Consider the following 25906-nt stretch of genomic DNA (forward strand, 5'->3'; position numbering starts at 1 on the left):
GATGGGAGCCAGACATTAATTATAATTATAATAAAGACAGGCTAAGATAGAGCCCATAACTGAAGGATAACTTAGATGTCAGCTTGAATTTTCTTGGCTCTAGAGATATAGGTAGCATTGTTTCATATCTCCAAGTTTATGACCTAAGTATATGTGAACCTTCTAAAATTTTTGCAAATTCACAGGGCCTACACTATTATAGTATGGCTCCTGTATTAATGTCTCCTTTCTCTACCCACTTTTTCTGGGACACAAAGACTCATTCCTGTGTTAGTTTTCGATTGTAAATTCACCCATTCTAAGATTTCCTTGCATTTTCGCAGAAGGTACCAATAATTCCAGGTTATTCTTCATGGAGGGATCTCATTGAACAATCTGCTTTTTCAGAATCCCCCACCCTCCATCCCCCCCCCCTTTTTTTTTACTCTCACCTCCCAACTCTTCACCAGAACAACTCTTCACTCATTTCTTCCATTGTCTGATGCCTAGCAGTTCTCTCTGGGTCCAGACCATTTGCCATCTCACCTTTTAGCCTAGATCTTTTTCAGTATACACTTTTCCCCAAAGAAATACAATTCCATTCCTAAAAGAATTTTTGGTTCCAGAAATAACATTTCCTTCACCTATTTAAAAAAATATAATCACATTACTTAAGTAGAAGAAATGAACTGGATGATGGGGTCAGGAAAGGCTGTGTAGGTAATGTGAGCCTGAGGATAGCAACAGCAGACAGAAGGGAGGAGGCTGCAAATATTCTAGGCAAAGCAAACAGTATCAAAAAGGCACTAGAAGTGCTCTGTGTTTGGGAAATTGGTATGACAATGGTGCAAGGAATGTTTATGCTGAGAACTTGAGACTTTATTCTGTATTCAGTGGGAAATCATTAAGCCATCTTAAGTATGTGTGTGTGTTGGGGAAGATGGGGATGCCATGATCAGATCCACATTTTAGAGAGATCACTCTGGATACAGTGTGGCAGATGGATCAGAGCAAGGAGGAATGGTGGGAAGATGACTTATCAGAGGACAATCACAGTTGTCCAAACGAGAAATTGCGTGGTACCATACACTGAATGTTTGTGTCCTCCCCAAATTCATATGTTGTAGCAGCCTTATCAGACTAAAATACATGGAAGTGGGAAAAGGAAGTGGAGAATATTTTCTTTAATTTTTTGGCTAATATTTTGTAATTTCATGTGCATGTCTTTTCTTCATTATGATATAGAAGGGAGAAGAATATCATTTTGTGTCCTAAGATCTAAGTTTAAGTCCCAGATTTGTGAATTTTTCAGTCACTATGCCCACAGGGCCACTCTTTTGAGGTGTCTCAAGTGGCCATTTGGGCTGTGTATGTCATCATTAACCAAAGAGAGAGACCTCCTTTTAGTAGGTCAAGCAAGCAATAGTCAACTTTTTCTGAAATAGTTCCTTGAGTGAATTTCCTCTTCCTAGTCTTTACTTGTGTTCTATAAAGTTATCTTTGTTTTCTTGAGATATCTGTGGTTCACTCACTCTGGTTTTCCTTGAAGGGTTGGTTTGGCAAGGCAAAAACCCTGGATATTTCAGTTCCCAACTGTCCCCTTTTCCCCTCAAAAAGTTGTTGCATGGTCCTGACTGTTGTAACCTGAATATGCAACACTTATTTCCTTGATCATGGAAAGGAACATTTTTCTGTAGGTCTTAGGAATATTCTTCTTGAGGAGATTCCTGGATCTCCTTGAGGAGATCCAGTTTCAAGCTGTAAATATCTTTACCTTGCCCTCATTCCTCTGCATGGTGACTATACAGACTTCATTGCTGCATGCTTGTCTTTTAACATTCCTCCATCAGTTGCCATTGCTGGCTCCTGGTGTTCCTTTAGTTTCTCCAAAGAACTTCTAGAGCATCCTTCCAGTCATTCCCACTTCTCCCAGGAACACCATCTCTGTCACTCTTATTTGGAGTGAGTTTGCATTTTTATTTCCTGGGAAGAAGAAAATCCAGTGGATGTACAGGTTTTTCAGTTCAAATCTTGATTGGATTAGAACATCCTTAAATAAACAAACAAACATGTAAGAAATAAAACATTGCTTAGAATCAAGGATACCTGGGTGGCTCAGTCAGTTGAGCGTCTGACTCTTAATTTTGACTCAGGTCATAATCTCTCAGTTTATGGTATGGAGCCCTGCATTGGGCTCTGCCTTGGCAGCAGGGATCCTGCTTGGGATTCTCTTTCTCTATACCCCTCCCCTACTCACGTGTGTGTGTGTGTGTGTGTGTGTGTGTGTGTGCATGTGCAAGCTCTCTCTCTTTCAAAATAAATAAACATCAAAAAAACATTGCTTAGAATCAAGAATCATTTGCTGTTTACTAGCTATGCAAACCTGGGGAAGTTACAATCTTTCTCTAAACCTTAGAAGTCCTTGTCTTTCAAACTAATATAACACATTAGGTTATTGCAGGGTTATTGTGAGAGCTAGAAGAGATTATGCACATGAAAGCATTTTTTGACCTTTGCAATTGGATATGCATTTTGGTGTCATAATTATTCTACATCGCTTGTTGCATGTTGTATAGTACTTCATTAATAGTGGACAGACAAAAGAGCCCAGTAAATGACTTAATTGTATATGTCAATATAATAGCCCTTGTATGAAGTGAATGGGAGTAAGAAAGGAGGATGTGAGAAAGAGGAGGTGTCAACTTGTTGATGTAATTATTTTGTACTTAGCAGTAGGTAAGAAGGGCCTCCTTAGTATTTTGGTCATGAGCCTAAAGTTGATTCATGCCACTAATCTGAGTCTCTATTTCAAGTCCAGGATGTAACAAAAGCACTGTTATGACACAAGTAAACCCATCTCTTGTAGAATTTTTGGCTTTAAAGTGTTGAATTCTGACCAACCATTACAAGACACTACTACTTAGAGATATTAATTATAAGGACTCCAGAGATCAGCGTGTCTTGGAAGATTAAGTATATCCTGACTTTTGCCTACCTCAATTAAACCTGCTTCTCCAATCCTTCATTTGGGACAGTTAACTCAGAGACAAGGATGCCTTGTCTGCAATGATTTCCTCTGTAATTAGGAGGGTGCAAACATTAACATTTAGAAACAAAGAAACTATTCTGTGTATTTTGGATGATTCACAACAATTTGGACAAGTAGCTTCCTCCATAGTCCAAAACTTTTTCCAAAAATGCTCCAATAGTTGTTGTAGTATCTCATACCATTTAAGTTTATTTCATTTTTTTTCCCTCCGGAAGCTTTTCACCTTTGTTTTAGCTACTTCTAGATTGTACACTTGGAAAGCAGGCTTTAAGGTAAATCTGTCTTAGGGAAATTACCATAACACAAAACTTAAATCCATTATATGACTGGCATCATGGTTGTTTTTTTTTTTTTTTTTTTTTTTTTTTTTTTGTAAATGAGGAAGTTTGCTTAAATCAGGTGGTTAAGTCATCAGAAGAAGAGATGAGAGAAAAGCCCAGGGAAGCATGTTAGAAATTGGAGATATGTGGGTACATACTTGTATTTTCCATCTATTCAACTGGATTTATAATTTGGGAGGAGTCAGGCAAGAGATGAATAGAAAGAAAATATGTTAGTTGCCATGAGAGAATTTGAGAAGTTAAAAAAAAATCTGGTAGACAAAGTTTAAATTAACTAAATGAGTCAGTGGACTTTTGTTGAAATTTGCTCTTTGGATGATTTCTCCAAATGTTTGGAAGAAAGGCCTTCTCAGCTATTTTATTGATGGTAGAGAACTCACTTCTACCAGGGTGACTTATGAAAGCATCCTAATGCCTCTGGCTTCCAACTGCTCCTCCTGAGAAACTGTTCTAATTTTGTTAAATGAGTTGGGAAGGTGAGTCTGTATAAAACTTATTCCAGGTTTGTCTTGCTTCAAATTATGTTCCTTCTTGTTATGAATGTCTAAAGATAAAAATACTATCCCATTGCCATCTGTTAAGTACATTCTAAACAGTTTGAGAATATATTAGAACAATACCTTGCATGTTGAATTTATCCTCCAGAGATGGGGTGGCCTCATCAGTCTCCAGTGTCATGGCACATCCAGGACACCTGTGAATAATGAAGCCACCCTTATCATGTGCAGATGAATTCAATTTTCTCGCTATTATAATGTCATGTTTGATTCACTCACTTCTTATTTTTATTTTTAAAGGTTGCCTATTGCTGCAAGCCTCTTTCTTTGTCACCACTAATAGGAAACATTTCTCAGAATTATCGAGTGCTGGGTCTATTTGCCTTTCCAAGGTTGGTGAATACCTCAAACACCTAAGTGGAGTACATAGATTGGAAATATTTTTAGTCTGTGAATGTCAGGCAACTGTATGATGACATCTGAAGTTCGACTGGTAAATTAATCATCACAGAAAGTGTCTATTTGATTTGATTTTTGCTTTTGTTTATCTCACATGTGCTAAAGAAATACATATGACCCTGCGTCATGCGGGCAGTATCCCATACACTGCACCTTAACGAGGGATAGGTCACAACACAGCCTGAATTTTAATCCAATTAGAGGAGCAAAAGATTCTGCAGCATAAATCTCCTGTCGTCGCTGGTTTCCTCTTTAGAGAAACAAGACAATATTTCCATATTATATTTACTTAATGGATGAGACTCAGTCTATTAGATGAGATATAAAATAAATTAAATTCTGTGGCAGGTGAACACCCTGAGGGCACTGCGGTTTGTAACACTATGTTAATATTCTCCAAGACCACTGCATGAGCTTTAGCAGAGCTATCTTCAAAATTAGCTTTACAGGCCACCTGCAGACTTCTCTTTTGCTTTCCTAATCAAAACTGCAAGCCTAGGTAATTTAACAAAATATTAAGTAAATAATTGCTTCAGAATATTTTAGGTTTAGGGACATAAATCGTATTCTTTTTATATGCCTACTGATGCTCAGAAGCAGGGAGGTTCCAACCTTGCAATTTCAGTTTTGGGTGAGCTCTATTACTTTCCATTCTGAAAAATTAAATTCCTTCTGCAGATGGATGTAACAGAATCCTTAGCTAAATTATACTTGGGAAGAGGATCTGACTTCAGGGGTCTGTACAGTTACATACTCAGGATCAAGATAAAAGAGTGTAATGAGCTCTAGGGGTTTGGAGTGTATCCATGTGTACTTATAAATGTGAACTCCTTTTTTGGGAATGGTTTTTGTTATATTCTTCCAAACCGGTGCTTTCTGAAACTGAGCACCAACCGGGATAATAAGGACTTGAGGTGGGTGAGCCTCATAACTGCGGTTGTGGACGGAGCGGGCTCCCTAATTAGATGCTGGCAGCTTAAATCTGGCGATCTCTGCAATAAAAAGTGGTTGTGATAATAATGACAGCAACAGGGTATGCTGTGTGTGAACAGGGAAGCATTTGCATTTTGAAATAAGCAATCTGCTTTTGGATGTAGCTCTTCCATAATGTCAAGGTTTGGTTTAGATTTTGCTTTGGTTCTGTTGATGGTTTCCCTGATCCTTCCTTCATTTCCTCATTTTCTATAGAATGATGGGGTTTTCTCTATTCCCTCCTCCCGCACCCATGCCCCTTCATGGTTGGAAGGTTATTTATTGCCATTTTGATTCTTTAATGGTTACTCTTATTTTTAGCACGCTTTTGACTTAGTAATGCCAAATATTAGTCAGTGTCCTGCTTTCCTCCCAAATGATATAAAGACCTTAGAACTCAGCTGCTCTTATCACCTCTAGAATAGCTTGCATGTTGTTATTCTCCTGTAGCTGTTTCAAGTAATTTAGAAAAACTCAGAATTAGTCATTATTACCAGATAAAGCTGATACTTGGATTTACCTTGTGCTTCCAATTCTTTGCTCACTATTCTTCCTTTCCTATCCCCCTTTCCTTTTCGTTCACTTTTCCATTCTGTATTTAATTTCGTCTCCCTGAAGTACATCTTTTAAAAGATTCTTTTGTAGGGATCAGCCAACGGCAGTTATGCTCAATTTGGTAGTATGAAAATGTCTTTGTTTTGTTCTCATTCTTCAATAGTAGTTTGGCTGGTCATGTGATAGTAAATTGACGGTTATTTTCTTGTAACATTTTGTCCCCCTCCCTCCCAACCCTGACTTCTATGATTGTTATTAGGAAGTCCCCTGGGGGCTGTCTTTGCTTTCTAGATTATCTATTTCTTTAAAAAACATTATCTTTGTTTTTACTGTATTCCAGTTTCTCCATTATGTGCCTAGGTTGAATTTGTTTTTGTTTATCCTGTTCAGGACCAGGAAAAATAATTACCTAAAGCCATGGAAAGGAATTCTGGTATTACCTTTCTCAAATTTTCATTCTTTGCCAATTACCTTCACCATGTTTGTCCTATCTGCTTCCCACTTGTGTCATCACACTTAACAGCTTTCTTTAAATTGACTTTAAAAAGTCTTTAGTATAAACAAGTATTGAAGAAAAATTCTGTGAATTTACAGGCTTAATATGCCAATTATAATTTTTCTAATGAAAATATAGCTAATATTTTATTTAAATATGTTATTTAAATAGAGAAGTTCTTGTTTGTACAACTTAAAATACCTTGCCCACCAGCACCTCATCCATCCAACAGAATGAGAAATGCCACTACCGTATGCCATTGTTTGAAATCTTCCTCAGACCTAAGAGGAGGATTCTATTCCCTAACGGGATGAAATGACCTTTGGAAGCTTCTGCATTTGGTCAGGGCCTTGTCTGATTCTGGGAATCTTGCCCCATCATAAAAGGAAAGGATGATGTTTTATGATCCTGGCCATTTGGCCAATGAAAGTGACTAGAAGTGGTGGAAGCAGAGGTTGAGAATTGAGAGTCCTCTAGAATCTAGCTACTCTCAATTCTCAACTTCTGTTTCACAAAATGCACACAAATTTGCACTTCAACACTATGTTGGGCCAATCTCTTTTACCCGGGAAACTGATGAGTAAAGCAAAACTTTTCTTAAATTTACACTTCATAGGAGGTTAACAAAGCAACAGAACACTATGCCAACTTAACCACTGCTCTAGTGAGCCGAGGGTGAAAGAAATTTATGGCCAGATTTAAAATGCTTTGCTTGATCAGAATATTCACACAAGTATGCTAATTGAGGGAGAGATAATTCCTCAGTCAAATTCCCACTCCAACTGAGATATTATCACTGTTTGAAACACTGAAGAGACTATGATATGCTAATAGCTTTAAATTAGTTCACATTCAAATTTCTAGGTGTTTGGGGAAGCTAAACATGCTTTACAGTAATTGGCCTCTTCTGTAAATGTGGCCTTAGGTACCACTTCTTGTGTTGAACAGCCACTTTTGAGTCCAGGAGTGATGGGTTCCAGGCCTAGTTATCTCAGTCTTCTTTAAGTAGAGATGGCTTTCTGCCATCTCACTGGGAGGCCTTCCCCAGTGTGGTACCTAGCTGTTTAGCTGGTTTTAATTTGGTCTTTTGTAGAAAGTTTTATTTAAAAACAATTATGAAAAGGACCATTTATGCCCAAGAAAGTGAGATTTGGGCCAGGATGAAAAGGATCCAAAGATGCCAGTAAACCATGGCATCTTAAACAGAAATTTCAGAGAAGGAATGCAATTAAACAAATTTGATTCCATCACGATGAGCTGTGCTTAGTTTTAGAAAAAAAATATACATTTGCTCGAGTCATATAGGGGACTAAAGAATAGCAAACAGATTCAGAATAGTTTCTACCCCTTTTATTAGAAAATGCATGAACTCAACAGTGATTCAAGGGGATCCAAACTGATACCAAAGAAAAATCTTTGGGAAACAACAACCCCTGCTCCCAAACAAGAAAAACAGAAAGAAGTAAGAATACATTTAAAAATAAGGAAGAAAAATAAATGCCTAAGAGCTAAAACTTTGATATTTTAGGTTAAAAGAGAAAGAAGAGAGTTAAGAATCCTTTCTTTCCTCCTGCCTGGTGGCTTCTCCATTATGTGGCAGTACAGAGATGAAGGACAATAAGCTGCTTCTGCTGGAGAGGGTACCATGGCCATAGCGCCTTGCATTTTGAGATGTTAAGCATAGGGTGGATATGGATAGAATGGTCACATCCTGAAGTTTCTGATAGAACGGTGTCAGCAGATAGTTCTCAGATATATGTTGGCAGTCTGGTGACCATAATTGCACAGTTGCAGACTGCTAAGTGGACTTTGCTTAGGTTGCCAAACTAACCCACTGGTGAAAAGTTGGGTAACTCTTCAAGGTTGCTGAGGAAGGGATATGTATTAGTTTTCCATAGTGGCCATAACAAAGCACCACAGATTGGGTGGCTTAAACACAGACATTTGTTTCCTCACAGTTCTGGAAGCTGCAAGTCCAAGATCAAGTTATCAAGGAGTTTGGATTCATTCTGAGGTCTTTCTCCCTGGCTTGTAGATGGTGGTTTTCTTCCTGTGTCTTCACATGCTCTTCCCTTCTGTGCATGACTGTGTCCTAATCTCTTCTTATGAGGACAGTGGTCATATTCAATTAGAACCCCCCCGCCCCCCCGCCCCATGACCCTGTTTTACCTAAATTACCCTTTAAAGACCCCATCTCCAAATATAGTAACATTCTGAGGTACTAGGGATTTGCATTTCAACATATAAACTTTTTATTTTTGCAGGGGGAGGAGGGGAACAATTAAGTCCTCCTCAGAAGGGGTGATTTGGGCAAATATCCATGTGTATGTCAGCAGAAGTAAATGGTACCTTTAGAAGTCCTTGACTACTGGGGCACCTGGGTGGCTCAGTCAGTTGGGCGTTCGTCCGACGTAGGCTCAGGTCATGATCTCATGGTTTGTGAGTTCGAGCCCTGTGTGGGGCTCTGTGCTGACACCTCAGAGCCTGGAGCCTACTTCAGATTCTGTGTCTCCCCCTCTCTCTGCCCTTCCTCTGCTCATGCTCATCTCTCTCTCTCTCTCCCAATAATGAATAAACGTTAAAATTTTTTTTTAAAAAAGTCCTTGACTACCTGTAAATATTGTTTAAATCAAACTTGCTTTGTGTGATTTTTTTCCCTAAAATTAATAATTGAATAGTAAGGTATTAGGATTACTTAGAAGAATATTAGAGTTTTGAAATGCTTTTGTATTTTCAGCACCTTCAAAATAGAATTCAGGAATCCTGATTGAGTATCTAGTGCTGGTGGGTGTTCAATAATAATGATATTAGTTAATAATAGTAAAACAATTCTAATTTTTTAAAAACCCTCCAATAATGTAGAATTCTTTGTGACCTAAAAGAAAACTTGTAATTTTTCCACATCCACAGAAATAAAAAATTGTGTTGAAGTGGTATAAGCCGAGTTTGAGGAACTTCAGTATTTCTTGAATACTTGAGTATTTCCTGCCTCAAGAAATATTTCCCCACAATTCCCTCCATCCCTAAGCCATGTATCTGATGCTTTGGGAAAGGGTTCTCTTTCTAGCAGGCCAATTATGGATGATAAATAAATGATGAATATAGTCACGTACTGAAGTCCAAACGTTTGAGAAGCTTTGAAAGATAAATTTTAAATGAGATTGAAAATGACATCTATGCTTTTATATATTTTTTAAACATGTTATCTTTTCTTTGGCTTCTCTGAGGGCAAAGTTTGGGTCCAAATCTCAAGGTAGGGTTGAACATGGTTACCTCTGACATGGCCTGTTGGGCACTGTAATCTACATCTAAGTACTTTCAATTTTCTTTATGCAATGTGCCCTCAGGCCTAGAGACTCAAACAGAAGCTAAAGAGGAAAATATATATTGTTAATTAGCCTGTCCCTCTGCGGAGTCCGAAAGAAGAAAAGGAAACTATTTCCTAAAGGCCAATGTTTGCATTCTCTCTGAGAAGCAGGAAAATTTTGAGTTAGCAGAGAATGAGGTTCACCAGTGGTGAGATATTGTTTCATTTTATCTTTTGTGAGAAAATAAAGTAAAACAATACAAAATGTATAGTTAAAATTGGAGGCATGATTTTAGTATTTTCAAGAAAATGCAGTATTCTAGACCAAGTCTTATCTCAGTACAAATTTCTGGCATTGAAAACAATAAAAGTGAGATATTTTTTGGAGCTCTTTGAATATAGATATATAATTCTTAATTTCACGATAAATATTGGAACTCCCCTTTCCCCACAATTACACATTAATTTTATTTTGTTTGTCTCTTATTCGACTGATTTTACAACTAGATACATTTAAAAACATCTCCCAAGTAGCAGTAATTATAATTTGGTTTGGCAACTCATGATAATGCTTGATATCAAATAAAAATTTGCCTTTAAATGATAAGCATATATCTCCCAAATACTTCATTTCTTGTTTTTATGAGCCTTGCAGAGAAATACATCTGCAGTGAAGGCATTCACAAATCTGATGGTAATGCTATTATTGCTCATTTTTATATGAAGCTTTTTATTTAGTGATCACAAAATGCATCAGAAATGTAACCTCATCTATTTTCCCAATACTAGTCACTTCTGAATTTCGTGCTTACAAATGTATAAAGAGAAGCAAGGAGGTTAGGCATGATTTTATACAAATGTCCCTGATATTTGAAAGGACTGCCAAAGAGAAAGGATTCTTTTGTGACCCCTAGGGCGCTATTCTAGCTCCCATTTAGCCTTTTCCCATGGGAGAAAATGAACTACCTCATACAACATGTTTACAGTACAGTATGTAAGCCAAAATGGCAAAACACAGTTATGTCAATATCATTTATGAAGAACAAATTAAAAAAAGAGCTCTTTCATAAAATCAATAGAAAGGAAGAGAAAAATCAAGATGAATAGGAGAGGGAGAGAAGGTAACCAGGATGACAAATGGGTGGAAACTTTGCACATTCCTGCCTGAGTGAGCAGAGGTAAACAATTATTCGCTGAATTTGTGTCTTCCCTGTGTAAGTTGGGTCAACAGAATCTGATAAGAGGAAGAGAGGATATATTGTTGAGCATAAAATAAAAATGTTTATCTGAGCATTTATCACCCCTTGATCTAATGTGGAATTCATAGATGGGGCTCCGCACTCGGCAGGCTCAGCTCTTGGTTTATACACAGCCTCAGAATCGTTCAGTAAACCATAAAACGTGCTTTCTCACTTTTCTGCTTGGATGATTTTAGAGCTGCTCTCTAGGGACCAATTTCTCTAACGGTGAGATCTAATTCAATTGTGTGCTCAGTTCAGAAGGAAGTCCATGGAAGGAACAGAACCACAGCGTGTTTGGGTGCTGGAGGGACGAAGACCCTGTTCTGGGGAATGAGGAGAGCAAGTGTGTTGCTTCTCACTGAATGTGTTGGTCATGCATCTATCCAAAGCTTTCTTACTCATTTAATTAAGGTAAAAACTCTACTATGTGAGGATTACATACATCTCGACTGATTTTGAAATGGTGATAACAGTTTTTCTTTTTCCTGAATTCTACTTTTAGTCCCTGTTATTTGGCACTTCAAGGAATGGACTATGTCAGTTCGCTGAATTTTTTCAACTTACTATAGCCAGTTACCATACCACTGATTGCATGGTTTATACCCATTCTGAATCTGTCATTAAGGTTCCCCAATACCACATTAATCTCATGTTGTCATTTAGAAACACCTACACTGTAAACTCCCATGGGCCAAGGTTAAGATAATGCTGCTCATTTTGTATTGTTCATATTTGGTGTTGTGCTCATGATATTTTGACAAGTTATAAATACCTCTGGTGATAATGAATTTATATGACTGCTGCATTTTCCTACAAAGAACCAACTCTCAGTGGGTTCTGTACTTTGAGTTATTTGTATAAAGTGATGATAGATGTGATCCCCACTAAAATATCCTTTTCTAGCCATTTCTCTAGGAAATGATTATTTCATGTGTGCTCTGGGCAAGGGGGAAAGGTAAACAGACTATCTTGTACATTGGGACGTATTCATCAGGTAAGCCTTCCAACTTTCATATTTATATTTAGTAGGCTTACTATTGACAGATCTAGACCCTAAGGGATGAAAACTTATTGAGTCTATCTCCTTTCTACTAGATATATGGGCTAGATAGACTCAAAGTTGACCTTCTGATGAAGCATATTCATAATTTAAACTAATATTTAAAACATATAAATTCTTATGTTACTGTTTTTAATCCTGGCCTGTTATTCTACTTTCAACATTATGCTTTTCCAAGAAAGTTATCGTTTTATTAAAAAAACGTTTTTAAATGTTTACTTATTTTTGAGAGAGATAACACGAGCAGGGGAGAGGTGGGGGGTGGGGGAGGGCAGAGAAACCATCTCTGTGCTGAGAGCAGAAAGCCCAATGTGAGGCTGGAACCCGTGAACTGTGAGATCATGACCTGAGCCGAAGTTGGACACTTAACCGACTGAGCCACCCAGGAGCCCCAAGAAGTTTATCTTAAACTAGCTTCACTAACATGTTCCTCTTCCTACCATTCTAGTTTGTTTGAAGTTCTTTGACTTTATGCTAGTGGTCTCTCTTGTTTCCACTATTGTCCAGTGTTAGTAGTCCAAAAAGAAACCTTGAGAAGGAAACTACTAAAGATCATAAAAGAGAAGGCCCATCCTTCTCCAACATTCCACAGACTGCTAATCCTAAGAATCATTCTCCTGACACTTCCCTTGATAGTCTGTTTCTCAAGATTGCTCAGAAGTAATTTATTTTTTCCTCTCCATGCATTTTTTAATTTTCTATCTTGGAAGATATTAGAACAAAAAACTTAGGTCCTATGTCTGCCTGCATGAAGCCTTGTCATGGCTTTTTTCTTATTAGCAAGAAATAATTTTCCGTTTTAAAAATCTTGTCATTTTGTCTTTAATGAAAACTTATGTTTACATGAAGTCTTAATTGTTTACACAGTGCTTTCATATACATTGTCTTATTGAATCTCAAAACAAATGTACCAGGTGGTCAGAATTTCTTTGTCATTTTACATATATCATTTTATACTCTTTACATTTCTTTATCATTTTGCATTTTACATTCTCTCCATTTTACAGTGTGGAACCAAAAGCTCATTGGGTATGGTGATTGATAAGATTATATTTTTGGTGCCTGCTAGAAGGAGGTGCAGTTTGCTGAGAAGTGATCTTGACTCATTCCATTAATGACCATAATGACCATCATGATGACCTTTAAAACCATTTTTCTTAATTATTCATAAATTTTATTGAAGTGTTCCTGAACAATATCATTTTTTTTCAGAGCATAGAGCATGCTTTAAAAACATGTTTGAATAGAGCATAGCAAAAATTTAAATAGCAATATAATGTTGTGTCCCCTTAACCACATATGAGTTTATGCAGGATTTGGTTTTTCAAAAATGTTTGTTTATTGATTTTGAGAGACAGAGATAGCAAGCAGGGGAGAGGCAGAAAAAAGAGAGACAGAGAATCTCAAGCAGGCTCTGCACTGACAGTGCAGAGCCCGACATGGGGCTCAAACTCACAAACTGTGATATCATGTCCTGAGCAGAAATCAAGAGGCGAACCCTTAACTGACTCAGCCACCCAGGCACCCTATGTAAGGATTTGTTAAATAATTTGTAGAAGTAATGGCGTTTGATCTTCTATAAGTAGTGTTCTTTTGGAAAGTTAGTTTGGGTCCTAGCATAGAAGTTAAGAGTGTGGACTCTGGAAGCAGACAGTCTAGTTTCAAGTCTTGGTCCTGTCACTCCTAGCTGTATAACCTTAGGCAAATTACTTAAGATCTCTATGTATCAGTTTCTTAATCTATAAAGTGGGCAGAAAAAATTGACCCTAGCTCATAGGGTCATTTATAAAAAAATTTATTCATTGTTTAATTTACATCCAAGTTAGCATATGGTGCAACAATGATTTCAGGAGTACATTCCTTAATGCCCCTTACCCATTTAGACCATCCCCCCCTCCCACAACCCTTCTAACTACCCTCTATTTGTTCTCTATGAGTCTTTATGTTTTGTACCCTCCCTGTTTTTGTATTATTTTTGCTTCCATTCCCTTATGTTCACCTGTTCTGTATCTTAAATTCCTCATATGAGTGAAGTTATATGATATTTGTCTTTCTCTGACTGACTAATTTAACATAATACCCTCCAGCTCCATCCATGTAGTTACAAATGGCAAGATTTCATTCTTTATGATTGCCAAGTAATACTCAATTGTGTGTGTGTGTGTGTATACATATATATATATATACATATATATGCGTGTATATATATATATATATATACATATATATATATACACACACATATATACCACATCTTTATCCATTCATCTGTCAATGTACATTTGAGCGCTTTCCATACTTTAGCTATTGTCGATAGTGCTGTTATAAATATTGGGGTGCATGTACCCCTTCAAACAGCACACCTATATCCCTTGGATAAATGCCTAGTAGTGCAATTGCTGGGTCGTAAGGTAGTTCTATTTTTAATTTTTTGAGGAACCTCCATACTGTTTTCCAGAGTGGCTGCACCAGTTTGCTTTCCCACCAGCAGTGCAAAAGAGATCCTCTTTCTCTGCAACCTCACCAACATCTGTTGTTGCCTGAGTTGTTAATGTTAGCCATTCTGACAGGTGTGAGGTAGTATCTCATTGTGGTTTTGATTTGTATTTTCCTGGTGATGAGTGATGTGGAGCATTTTTTCATGTGTCTGTTAGTCATCTGGCTGTCTTCTTTGGAGAAGTGTCCATTCATATTTTTTGCCCATTTCTTCACTGGATTATTTGTTTTTTGGGTGTTGAGTTTGATAAGTTTTTTATAGATTTTGGATACTAACCCTTTATCTGATATGTCATTTGCAAATACCTTCTCCCATTCCATCGGTTACCTTTTAGTTTTGTTGATTGTTTCCTTAGCTGTGCAGAAGCTTTTTATTTTGATGAGGTCCTGATAGTTCATTTTTGCTTTTGTTTCCCTTTCCTCTGGAGATGTGGAGTAAGAAGTTGCTGCAGCCGAGGTCCAAGAGGTTTTTACCTGCTTTCTCCTCTAGGATTTTGATGGCTTCCTGTCTTACTTTTAAGTCTTTCATCCATTTTGAGTCTATTTTGTGTGTGGTATAAGAAAGTGGTCCAGGTTCATTTTTCCACATGTTGCTGTCTAGTATTCCCAGCACCACTTGCTGAAGAGACTTTCTTCCATTGGATATTCTTTTCTGCTTTGTCAAAGGTTAGTTGGCCATACGTTTGTGGGTCCATTTCTGGCTTCTCTACTCTGTTCCATTGATCTGAGTGTCTGTTTTTGTGCTAGTACCATACTGTCTTGATGATTACAGCTTTGTAATACATCTTGAGTGTGGGATTGTGATGCCTCCAGCTTTGATTTTCTTTTTTCAGGATTGCTTTGGCTGTTTGAGGTCTTTTCTTATTCCATACAAATTTTAGGATTGTTTGTTCTAGCTCTGTGAAGAATGCTGGTGTTATTTTCATAGGTGTTGCATTGAATGTGTAGATTGCTTTGGGTAATATTGACATTTTAACAATGTTTGTTCTTCCAAGCCAGGAGTGTGGAATATTTTTCCATTTTTTTTGTGTCTCCTTCACTGTCTTTCATAAGCTTTCTATAGTTTTCAGTGTATAGATTTTTCACCTCTTTGGTTAGATTTATTCCTGGATATTTTATGGGCTTTGGTGCAGTTGTAAATGGGATCAATTCCTTGATTTCTCTGTTGCTTCATTATTGGTGTATAAAAATGCAGCTGATTTCTGTGCATTGATTTTATATCCTGCGACTTTGCTGAATCCATGGATCAGTTCTAGCAGGTTTTTGGTGGAATCTTTTGGGTTTTCCACATAGAGTATCATGTCATCTGCAAAGAGTGAAAGTTTGGCTTCCTCCTGGGCAGTTTGGATGCTTTTTATTCCTATGTGTTGTCTGATTGCTGAGGCTAAGACTTCCAATACTATGTGGAATAACAGTGGCAAGAGTGGACATCCCTGTCGTGTTCCTGACCTTAGGGGGAAAGCTCTCAGTTCTTCCCCACTGAGGGTGATATTGGCAGTGGATCTTTCATATATGGCTTTTATGATCTTGAGGTATAATCCTTCTATTCCTACTTTCTTGAAGGTTTTTATCAAGAAAAGATCCTGTATTTTGTCAAATGCTTTCTCTGCATCTATTGAGAGGATCATATGCTTCTTGTCCTTTTTTTTTTTTTATTGATGTGATGTATCACATTGATTGTTTTGCAGATATTGAACGAGCCCTGCATTCCAGGTATAAATCCCACTTGGTCGTGGTGAATAATTCTTTTAATGTATTGTTGGATCCAGTTGACTAGTATCTTGTTGAGGATTTTTGCATCCATGTTCATCAGGGAAATTGGTCTATAGTTCTCCTTTTTAGTGGGTCTCTGTCTGGTTTTGGAATCAAGGTAATGCTGGCTTCATAGAAAGAGTTTGGAAGTTTTCCTTCTGTTTCTATTTTTTGGAACAGCTTCAAGAGAATAGGTGTTAACTCTTCCTTAAATGTTTGGTAGAATTCCCCTGGAAAGCCATCTGGCCTTGGACTCCTATTTTTTTTGGGAGATTTTTGATTACTAATTCAATATCTTTCCTGGTTATGGGGCTGTTCAAATTTTGTATTTCTTCCTGTTTCATTTTTGGTAGTTTATATGTTTCTAGGAATTTGTCCATTTCTCCAGATTTCCCATTTTATTGGCATATAATTGTTCATAATATTCTCATTAATGTTTGTATTTCTGCAATGTTGGTTGTGATCTCTCCTCTTTCATTCTTGATTTTATTTATTTGGGTCCTTTCCTTGTCTTTTTTTATGTTTATTTATTTTTGAGAAAGAGGGACAGAGAGAGACATAACATGAGCGGGAGAGGGTAGAGGGAGGGAGACAGAATCCAAAGCAGGATCCAGGCTTGGAGCTGTCAGCACAGAGCCCGACATGGGGCTCGAACCCACGAACCATGGGATTATGACCTGAGACAAAGTCAGATGCTTAACTGGCTGAGCCACTCAGGTGCCTCTCCTTTTTATTTTTGATCAAGCTGGCTAGGGGATTATCAATTTTGTTAATTATTTCAAAGAACCAGCTCCTGGTTTCATTGATCTGTTCCTCTGTGGTTTTTTTGTTTGTTTGTTTGTTTGTTTGTTTGTTTCGTTTACAGAGCATTGATTTCTGCTCTAATTGTTATTATTTCCTATCTTCTGTTGGTTTTGGGTTTTATTTATTTATTTATTTTATTATTTTTTGGGGGGAGGGGGTTTATTTGCTGTTCCTTTTCCAGTTCTTTGAAGTGTAAGGTTAGGTTGTGTATCTGAGACCTTTCTTCCTTCTTTAGGAAGGTCTAGATTGCTATATACTTCCCTCTTATGACTGCCTTTGCTGCATCCCAGAGGTTTTGGGCTGTGGTATCATCATTTTCATTGGCTTCCATGTACTTTTGAATTTCGTCTTAACTTCTTGGTTAGCCCATTCATTTGTTACTAGGATGGTCTTTAGTCTCCAAGTATTTGTTATCTTTCAATTATTTTCTTGTAGTTGAGATCGAGTTTCATAGTGTTATGGTCTGAAAATATGCACGGTATGATCTCTATTTTTTTGTATATGTTGAGGGCTGATTTGTGTCCCAGTATGTGATCTATTCTGGAGAATGTTCCATGTGCAAAGGAGAAGAATGTATATTCCTCTGCTTTAGGATGAAATGTTCTGAATATATCTATTGAGTCCAACTCGTCCAGTGTGTTGTTCAAAGCCGTTGTTTCCTTGTTGATTTTGTTTAGATGATCTGTCCATCATTGTAAGTGGGGTGTTTAAGTCCCCTACTATTATGGTATTATTATCAATGAGTTTCTGTACATTTGTGATTAATTGATTTATATATTTGGTTGCTCTCATGTATGGAGCATAAATGTTTACAATTGTTAAGTGTTCTTGGCGGATATACCCCTTAATTATGATATAATGCCCTTCTTCGTCCCTTGTTACAGTCTTCATTTGAAAATCTAGACTATCTTATATAAGTATGGCTACTCCGGCTTTCTTTTGATGACTATTAGCATGATAGATAGTTCTCCATCCCCTTATTTGCAATCTGAAGGTGTCTTTAGGTCTAATATGGGTCTCTTAGACAGCACAGAGATGGATCTTGTTTTCTTATCCATTTTCTTATCCTATGTCTTTTGATTGGAGCATTTAGACCATTGACGTTTAGGGTATTAAAAGATATGAATTTATTGCCATTATGTTGCATGTAGCATTGGAGTTTCTGGTAGTGTTCTCTGGTCCTTTCTAGTCTTTGTTTCTTTTGGTCTTTTGCTTTGCTTTGTTTTGTTTTTCATCTTTTCTCCCCTTAGAGAGTCCCCCTTAAAATTTCTTGCAAGGCTGGTTTAGTGGTCATGAACTCCTTTAATTTTTGTTTGTCTGGGAAACTTTTTATCTCTTCTATTTTGAATGACAGCCCTGCTGGATAAAGAATTTTTGGCTGCAAATTTTTCTGATTTATCACATTGAATATATCCTGCCACTCCTTTCTGGCCTGCCAAATTTCTGTGGATAGATCTTTTGCGAACCTGATCTGTCTTCCCTTTAGGTTAAGAACTTTTTTTTCTTTTGGTGCTTTCATCATTCTTTCCTTGCCTGAGTATTTTGTGAATTTGACTATGATATGCCTTGTTGATGGTCAATTTTTGTTGGATCTAATGGGAGTCCTCTGTGCTTACTGGATTTTGATGCCTGTGCTTTTCCCCAGGTTATGAAAGTTTTCCATTATGATTTGCTCACATAACCCTTCTATACCCTTTTCTCTCTCTTCATCTTCTGGGAACCCTATGATTCTGATGTTATTCCTTTTTAATGAGTCACTGAGTTCTCTAATTTTTATTTCGTGCTCTTTTGCCTTAGTCTCACTTTTTTTTCTGCTTCATTATTCTCCACAAGTTTGTACTTTATATTGTTGATTCGCTGCCCTACCTCATCCAGCCTTTCCACCATGGCACCATTCGAGATTGCAGCTCAATTATAGCATTTTTTATTTCATCCTGACTACCTTTTGCTTCTTTTATCTCTGCAGAAAAGGTTCTCATCTATTTTCAACCCCAGCTAGTATTCTTTTTTTTTTAATTTTTTTTAACGCTTATTTATTTTTGAGACACAGAGAGACAGAGCGTGAACAGGGGAGGGGCAGAGAGAGAGGGAGACACAGAATCTGAAACAGGCTCCAGGCTCTGAGCTGTCAGCACAGAGCCCGACGCGGGGCTCGAACTCATAGACTGCGAGATCATGGCCTGAGCCAAAGTCGGACGCTTAACCGACCAAGCCACCCAGGCGCCCCCCCAGCTAGTATTCTTATTATCATGATTCTAAATTCTGGTTCAGACATCTTGCTTGTATCTGTGTTGATTAAGACCCTGGCTATCATTTCTTCCTGTTCTTTCTGTTGGGGTAAATTCCTATTTTTTGTCATTTTGGAGGAATAAAAGGAATTAATAAAGTAAAAAAAAATTAAAATTAAAAAAATAAAAACAACACAAAGAAATCAAATAAAGGATGCTAGATCCTAGGTGTGTTTTGGTCTGACTGTTGAAAGAAGCTTGATAGATTAAAGAAAAAAAAAAAGATAAGAAAGAAAAGAAAAGAAAAAAGAAAAAAGGGGAAAACTTTTGAAAATTTGAGAAAATTAAATACAATAAAATAGAATAAAATGAAATGATGAAAGTAAAATAGAATTTAAAAATTTACAAAAAGTAAAAAATATAGAAAAAATTAAAAGTCTTTAATAAAAATGGAAAATAAAAATAGATTTCTTTCTCTTTCTGTATTCAAGAATAAGAAAAGAAAAAGAAAAATATTGAATAAAGGAACAGCGAACAGAATGAAGTACCACTGAAATTACATCTAGTTTCCCATAGAAGTCAAGCTATGAAGCACTTAATAGTCTGTAAACTAAGCAGTTGGAAAGACTTGTGGTGTTCCTGAAGAGCGATGTTGGACCATTTGGGCAGGGTTAGTGTAACAGCTCTGTTCACTGGATGGCGCTGCTTACCTTACTGGGATGGATTGCTGTGGCACATGTAGGCATGTATGTGCATGTGTGGGAGGGGTGAAAATGGCATCACCCAGCTACCCAGTCTCTACTATCAGAACTCTTGTGCTTTCCACGACTGGCAATCAAGCACCCCTCCTTTGTCTCAGGCATCCATCCACTCCCTGCTTCTATATTGTCTGTGACCAAACTGTCAGGCTGCCAGGCAGCACCTCTGTCCTGAGTTTTTTCTCAAATGGGGCTGTGTTTCCTATCCTCTCACTTCTGAGGTACTGAGGCTTTGATTCAATCAGACCTTCTGGGGGAGGATCTCACTGAGCAATGGCCAGGTGCCGGCCCAACCCCAGGAACATTCATGAGACTGTGCTGCTGCAGACACCCAGAGACTATGGCTGGGTACCAGCCCGTCCCAGAAAATGTTCTCACAATCTTGTAGCAGTAGCGTTTCAGGATTTATGGAAAATCACAACACACATCTGGTGCCAGACTTCCCCCTTAACATCATTGTTCCAGCACCAGAGAATGTGGTTGTTCTCTGGGGTCTTCTGGACCTTTGCCTGTGGGGTGACTGCACAGCCCCTACCAAATGTCCTCCCAGCAGGGGAACTGCTGCTCCCCAGGTGGCCCGTGGACCCTTTTGACTTCACTTTCCACTCCTGGGAATTTGCCCTTCCCACCAGAGAACTGCCACATATTGAGCTATGGAATTTCAGATTCTGCGCTCCCCCTGTTTACAGAGTCTTAATTGGATTTAAACTTTCTCCTTTCTCCCTTTTTTGTTCAGTCCTTGTGGCTACTTCCACTTTTCCACATTCTCTCCAGCTGCTTTTTTTAGGGGGTTCTTTTCCAACAATCTCCCCCCACCCCCATCTCCATCCTCTCCCCAAGGGCAAAAATAGCTCTCTGCCCTCTGTGGCTTCTCTCTTGCCCAGTTCACCTTTCCACGTTGTGTACCTGCTGAGTTCTGTGGTTCAAGTTGGAAAATTGTTGTGTTAATACTCAAATCAGATTTCGAGGTGTGCAAGACGGTTTAGTGTTGATCTGGCTGCATTTCAGGGATGAGAATTGCAAAAAAACCTTCCATGCTGTTCCTCCATCTTGGCCCCTCCCTCCTAGGGTCAAATTTTCATGTGAAGATTGAAAATCATGTGCATGCACACACACACAATAAAATAGTTCCTGGTGCATAGTAAGCCAAATTGAAGTGTTAGCTATCACTCTTTAGATAGTGTGTCAGGAAAGCAATCTGGACTTGGAATTGTGGGAGAGTGACTTCAAGTGCACATGAGAACAGAGCAGAAAGGCAGGGGTACATGTGATAGAAGTGGTATTAGTGGGCATGGTGGGGTTGGTAGATCTTGGAAGCCCTGACAGGGTCAGGATGACCTTGTATGCACGGTCATTGCTTTCTCTGCTGAGTTTGGTTTGGGGGTGCAGAGTTAGCCTCTGAGGTGAGGCTTGGAGTGAGCAACCCCAAGCCCCTTCCTTAGTTGAGGCAATGATCAGAATAAAGGCTTTGGGAATAGACTACCTGAAAGCTTACAATCATGGGAACTGGGCCACACAGTGGCCAACTTGGTCTCCATTTCTCTGGAAAAAGTTGATGAATAAGAATTAAGACATCACAACAGTGCTCTCCCATAAGCAGGTATCAGTGGGGGTCATGCTTTTTTAGCTGCAAGAAGGTCTTGAGAAATAACTTAGCTCTACTTTCTGGATCCGACCTTTAGGGACATAGATTTACTCCTATATGACCTAATTGGGGCTAGGAGTGAGCATGGGGGAAAGGTCAAAGCTGCTTAAGAATTTTCTCTTTCAAGTCAGCATTGCTCTATGAACCAGTTTCAGGCTGAGGCTGTCCATGGTGGGAAGTTCCCTTACCCATCGTTCCTCTTAAATGTAAATCTTTGTGGACAAGGACCGACCATATGCACTGTTGCTCCCTAGCATGTAATAATGACAGCAAACTGTTATCTGTCATGATTACAGGTGATTGATGAATACTTGGTGAATGAATAGGAAAAACTAGAGAGAAAAGAGGGAGATGAGGTAAGAGCTGACTTAGCCAGAGGTTAAAAAGGAATGAGGCCTCAGGACCAGACTGATGCCTGGTCAGTTGAGGTGCCCACTGGATCAGACCCCCTCTTTTTTTTAAGTTTATTTATTTATTTGGTGGGGTAGGGTAGAGGGTAAGGGAGAGAAAGAATTCCAAGCAGTCTCCATGTCCAGTGTGGAGTCTGATGCTGGGCTCGATCCCATGAACTTTGAGATCATGACTTGAGATGAAACCAAGTGCCGGAAGCTTAACTGACTGAGCCACCCAGACACCGAGATCAGCACTTTTCAAATTACAGGAAACCATATAAACTTCTGATGATTCTTGGGTGCAATGGAGCAGAAGAAAATGAAAATTGATCCCAATTCTATGGGAGAAACTTATAAAGAAACATTTCAAGAACTGAGAGAGCCAATGAATGTAGTTTTAAAAATGCACACCAGTTATGTCTCTTATAAACTGACATCAACAGGGATTATTGTCATTTGCTAGAAAGGGAACTTGAGGCAAAGAAGAGCAAATGACTCAAGCCCCTACAATAGTAGAGGACAGGAACCAATTGGTCTTAGGTGCTGTTCTGCCTTCCTGTTTAAAATTTATATAATCCAAACAGCAAATGAAGCTGCATTTAATTCTAGGGAAGAGACCTCAAATGATTTAGTTTATGACAGGTGCAACTCCTTAGGGTAAGGAGGGAGATCCAGGGCTTCATGTGGAGTAGGGAAGCAGAACAGATGTAAGAAGCCATCCTCTAAATGACTGAAGATTTCAAAATCAGAATAGGAAGCTTCAGGCTGCGGCTTAATCCTTCCAGAAAGGAAGTCATTCTGGTCTCACTTTGAGCTGAAGCCTCAAGCAGTTAGCCCAAGGTGGAGGGTGTTGGAAATAAGGCACAACTTTACTTCAAGCAGAATCAGTCTGTTGACTCTAAAAAGCCAGACTCAGTTGTGCCCTCCCAGGACAATTGTCTTTCCTGTTCCTTAGCTCAGGTCATTTCAGTTACTTCCGTGCAGCCTGTAAATGGTTTCTGAAGAGCCTCAGTAGCTATACAATCTCGATTTATAAAGAAATATTCTGCAAGACTGGGGCATCGGCACATGAATTTTAATGATCTCACTCACATTGGGTCAGGCATGATGGAGTGGTTGGATTTGTGCCGTGTTCAGGTACCTGCCTTGTCTGAAGCTGCTAGCATAGCAAACTTTGCTATCAATGGAGAATTTTTAAAGTCAACTTTCACACTGGCTTTAGAATATCAAAGGGAATATAAAAACTAGAAAGGTAATATTGGAATTCTAACTCAATGCTAAGAAAAATGTTACAGTAAACTGCCATAAACCTCAGGCTCTTGGAGATGATAGCAGTGGGAGGTGGGACACAGGAAGCCTGTATTTTGATTTTCAAGAAAGATCAGTGATGAGAAATTTCTTTTTTTTTTTTAAAGGTTAAGATATATTTTGTCATTTTAGTTCTAGCACTGGACATATATTATTTCGTGGCACTCTCGGCTTCTCTCTTTCTCTCTCTCCCTTTTATCTGTTTATTTTTGTCTCTTTCCTAGTAGTCTCTGAGCATTTTTAAAACTATTTTCTTCTTTTTCTCTCTCCCCACTTCTTAGGATCATGCCTAGCACAAAGTAGATTCATAATAAATACATGTGGAATGAAAAAAAAAATGAATGTGGAATGACCAAAGGGTAATGAAGAGATTAATTATTTAATACATGCTTTTGGTTTTGGTTAAATGTTTTAGGTGTATTTTGATTGATATGCAGCATTGTTCTGTGCCACAGTGGGTCAGAGTGAACATTATGGACTCTGGAGTCAGGTTTTCTGAGTTTGACTCTTAACTTTATGACTCATTGTCTGTGTAACCCTGTACAAATTATTTAACCTCTCTGTGTCTCAGTTTTCTCATTTGTAAAACGAGGATAATTGTAGAATAAACCTCAAGGAGTTGTTATGAAAACCAAATGATTTAATCCATGTAAGGCACTTAGAACAACCCCTGGTACATATTAAGTGCTGTGTCAGTGTTGGTGATTATTTTATTAATCATGCCCTGAGAGTGATGCTCAGAAAGCAAAAGTCTACTAAAAGGCTTATATTTTATTACTAAAAACTCAAATGAGTTTTCCAGTCTCTTTGTTTTAGTGAGTATTCACAGTGACATGTGATATCCTTTCCATCCTTTTCTGGGGTATATTTTTAGTAGCTGGGAAAGCTGATACCATAAATGATCACAGCTTTTGATGCCCATGGACTCGGCCAAGACCAGCTTCCTAAATAAATGCAATATGAGGATCCTTTGGCAGAGATGGGTTCTAAAACCACTATTTCAATAAAAAAGTCTTATGTGGAGTGAGGGGATCACACCCTCATTATAAATCTATAATACAAAAATAATACAGTTCCCCAAATAATCCTAGTCTTCAAAATTTGATTCTTGGTAGGGAATGCCTCTGATTTATGTGACTTGACTTAGGCCAGTGGAAAACCTAATGGACTAGTGAGTGGTGAATACTTAAACCAACTGGAAAAAATGTGGCTCTCTGGATTGTTGCAGTACTTAGAAATGTGAAGTTATGTAAAAGCAGTAGAATGGCTTGATACAATTTCATGGCATGTTTAAATCTCTGCAGTCTGAGAAGACATACTTTTCTGTTTTACCTCCAGATTGGCTCTTAGTTACATTATCCTTTTGCTTCTTGTTTGATTTACTTTTTTTGTGTGGGGCTTCTCAAAGCTTTAACCATATGGGGTTATATTAAGTGGCACGAGTAACTAAGTTGAACACCAATAAACATGAAATGGCTCATTATAGGACAGGAATAAGGAAATGGAGAGTGCTGGTAGTTAAATAGGAGTTTATGTATCTACTAAAAGGGGTTCTGTTTTTTAAGCTACCTTTTGTGGCATATTAGATGTGCTTCCTTGTGCTGAAAGTCTTTGCATCTCTTTCACATTAAATATTTCAAGATCATTTAGTTATTTATCCTTCAAATACAATGAGTAAAACTATCCCAAAAGGAGAAAAATGGCAAATTGCTGAAATTACAACTGTTTTTACTTTTCTCTATTGGAAGTAGCTTTAAAATCCATGGGGGGAAAATCCAATTTGAAGGAAAGCAGTATTAGAAAGCATGCAATTATGTATAGTGAATATTTTCTCAATGATGGAAAAATTCAAAATACATGAAGAGAAGCCTTCGTGACCATTTTCTCAATAAGGTGAGTTGATACTGTACATTGCTATTGGGGACTCCTGTTGCCAAGGAGGCAGAGTAGAATTGGACTTATTTCTGTATTCTGGACTGGGGTAAGGGCACGATATCATTGATGGAGATGGAACCATGTGCCAGAAACCACACAGGAATTAAAAATATGCAATTTGATTTTCCATTTTGATCCTGCTCCTGAGAATAATAATAGTGATGATAATAGCACTATTAATATTTAATTCAATAATACAATTGTTACACATATTAAATGAGATAATTTTCTTAAGTTACCAAGTTCTGACATGTGATGTGAGTTGAGCCACTTAGTCAAGTTTTATTCCTGTTAGTAAAACAGGGAATAAACTACTCTTTTTCTCCCTTGAAGATGAAGGCCCTTAAAGATTTTGTATTAGACATAGGATATATTTACATTAATATAGAAGTCTGTGTAGCTAATTTTATGAGTTCTTAGGGGCACCCACCTAGTGTTCTTTTCCATTTCCCATATGTTGGTATGACTTTTCTTATAATAATTGCATTCAGGGAGGTGTGAAACTGTTGAACAAGGAGAATATGAAAATGACTCCTGGTTCTTTACTTGGCACATGGAAAGATGGATAGAGTATTGTGAAGGATACTTAAACTCAGACAGGATGAGGGTGTCAAACTCTGGAAATAGGGGAC

This window comes from Panthera uncia (genome assembly GCF_023721935.1).
Source record: "Panthera uncia isolate 11264 chromosome B2 unlocalized genomic scaffold, Puncia_PCG_1.0 HiC_scaffold_24, whole genome shotgun sequence".
Lineage (NCBI taxonomy): Eukaryota > Metazoa > Chordata > Mammalia > Carnivora > Felidae > Panthera > Panthera uncia.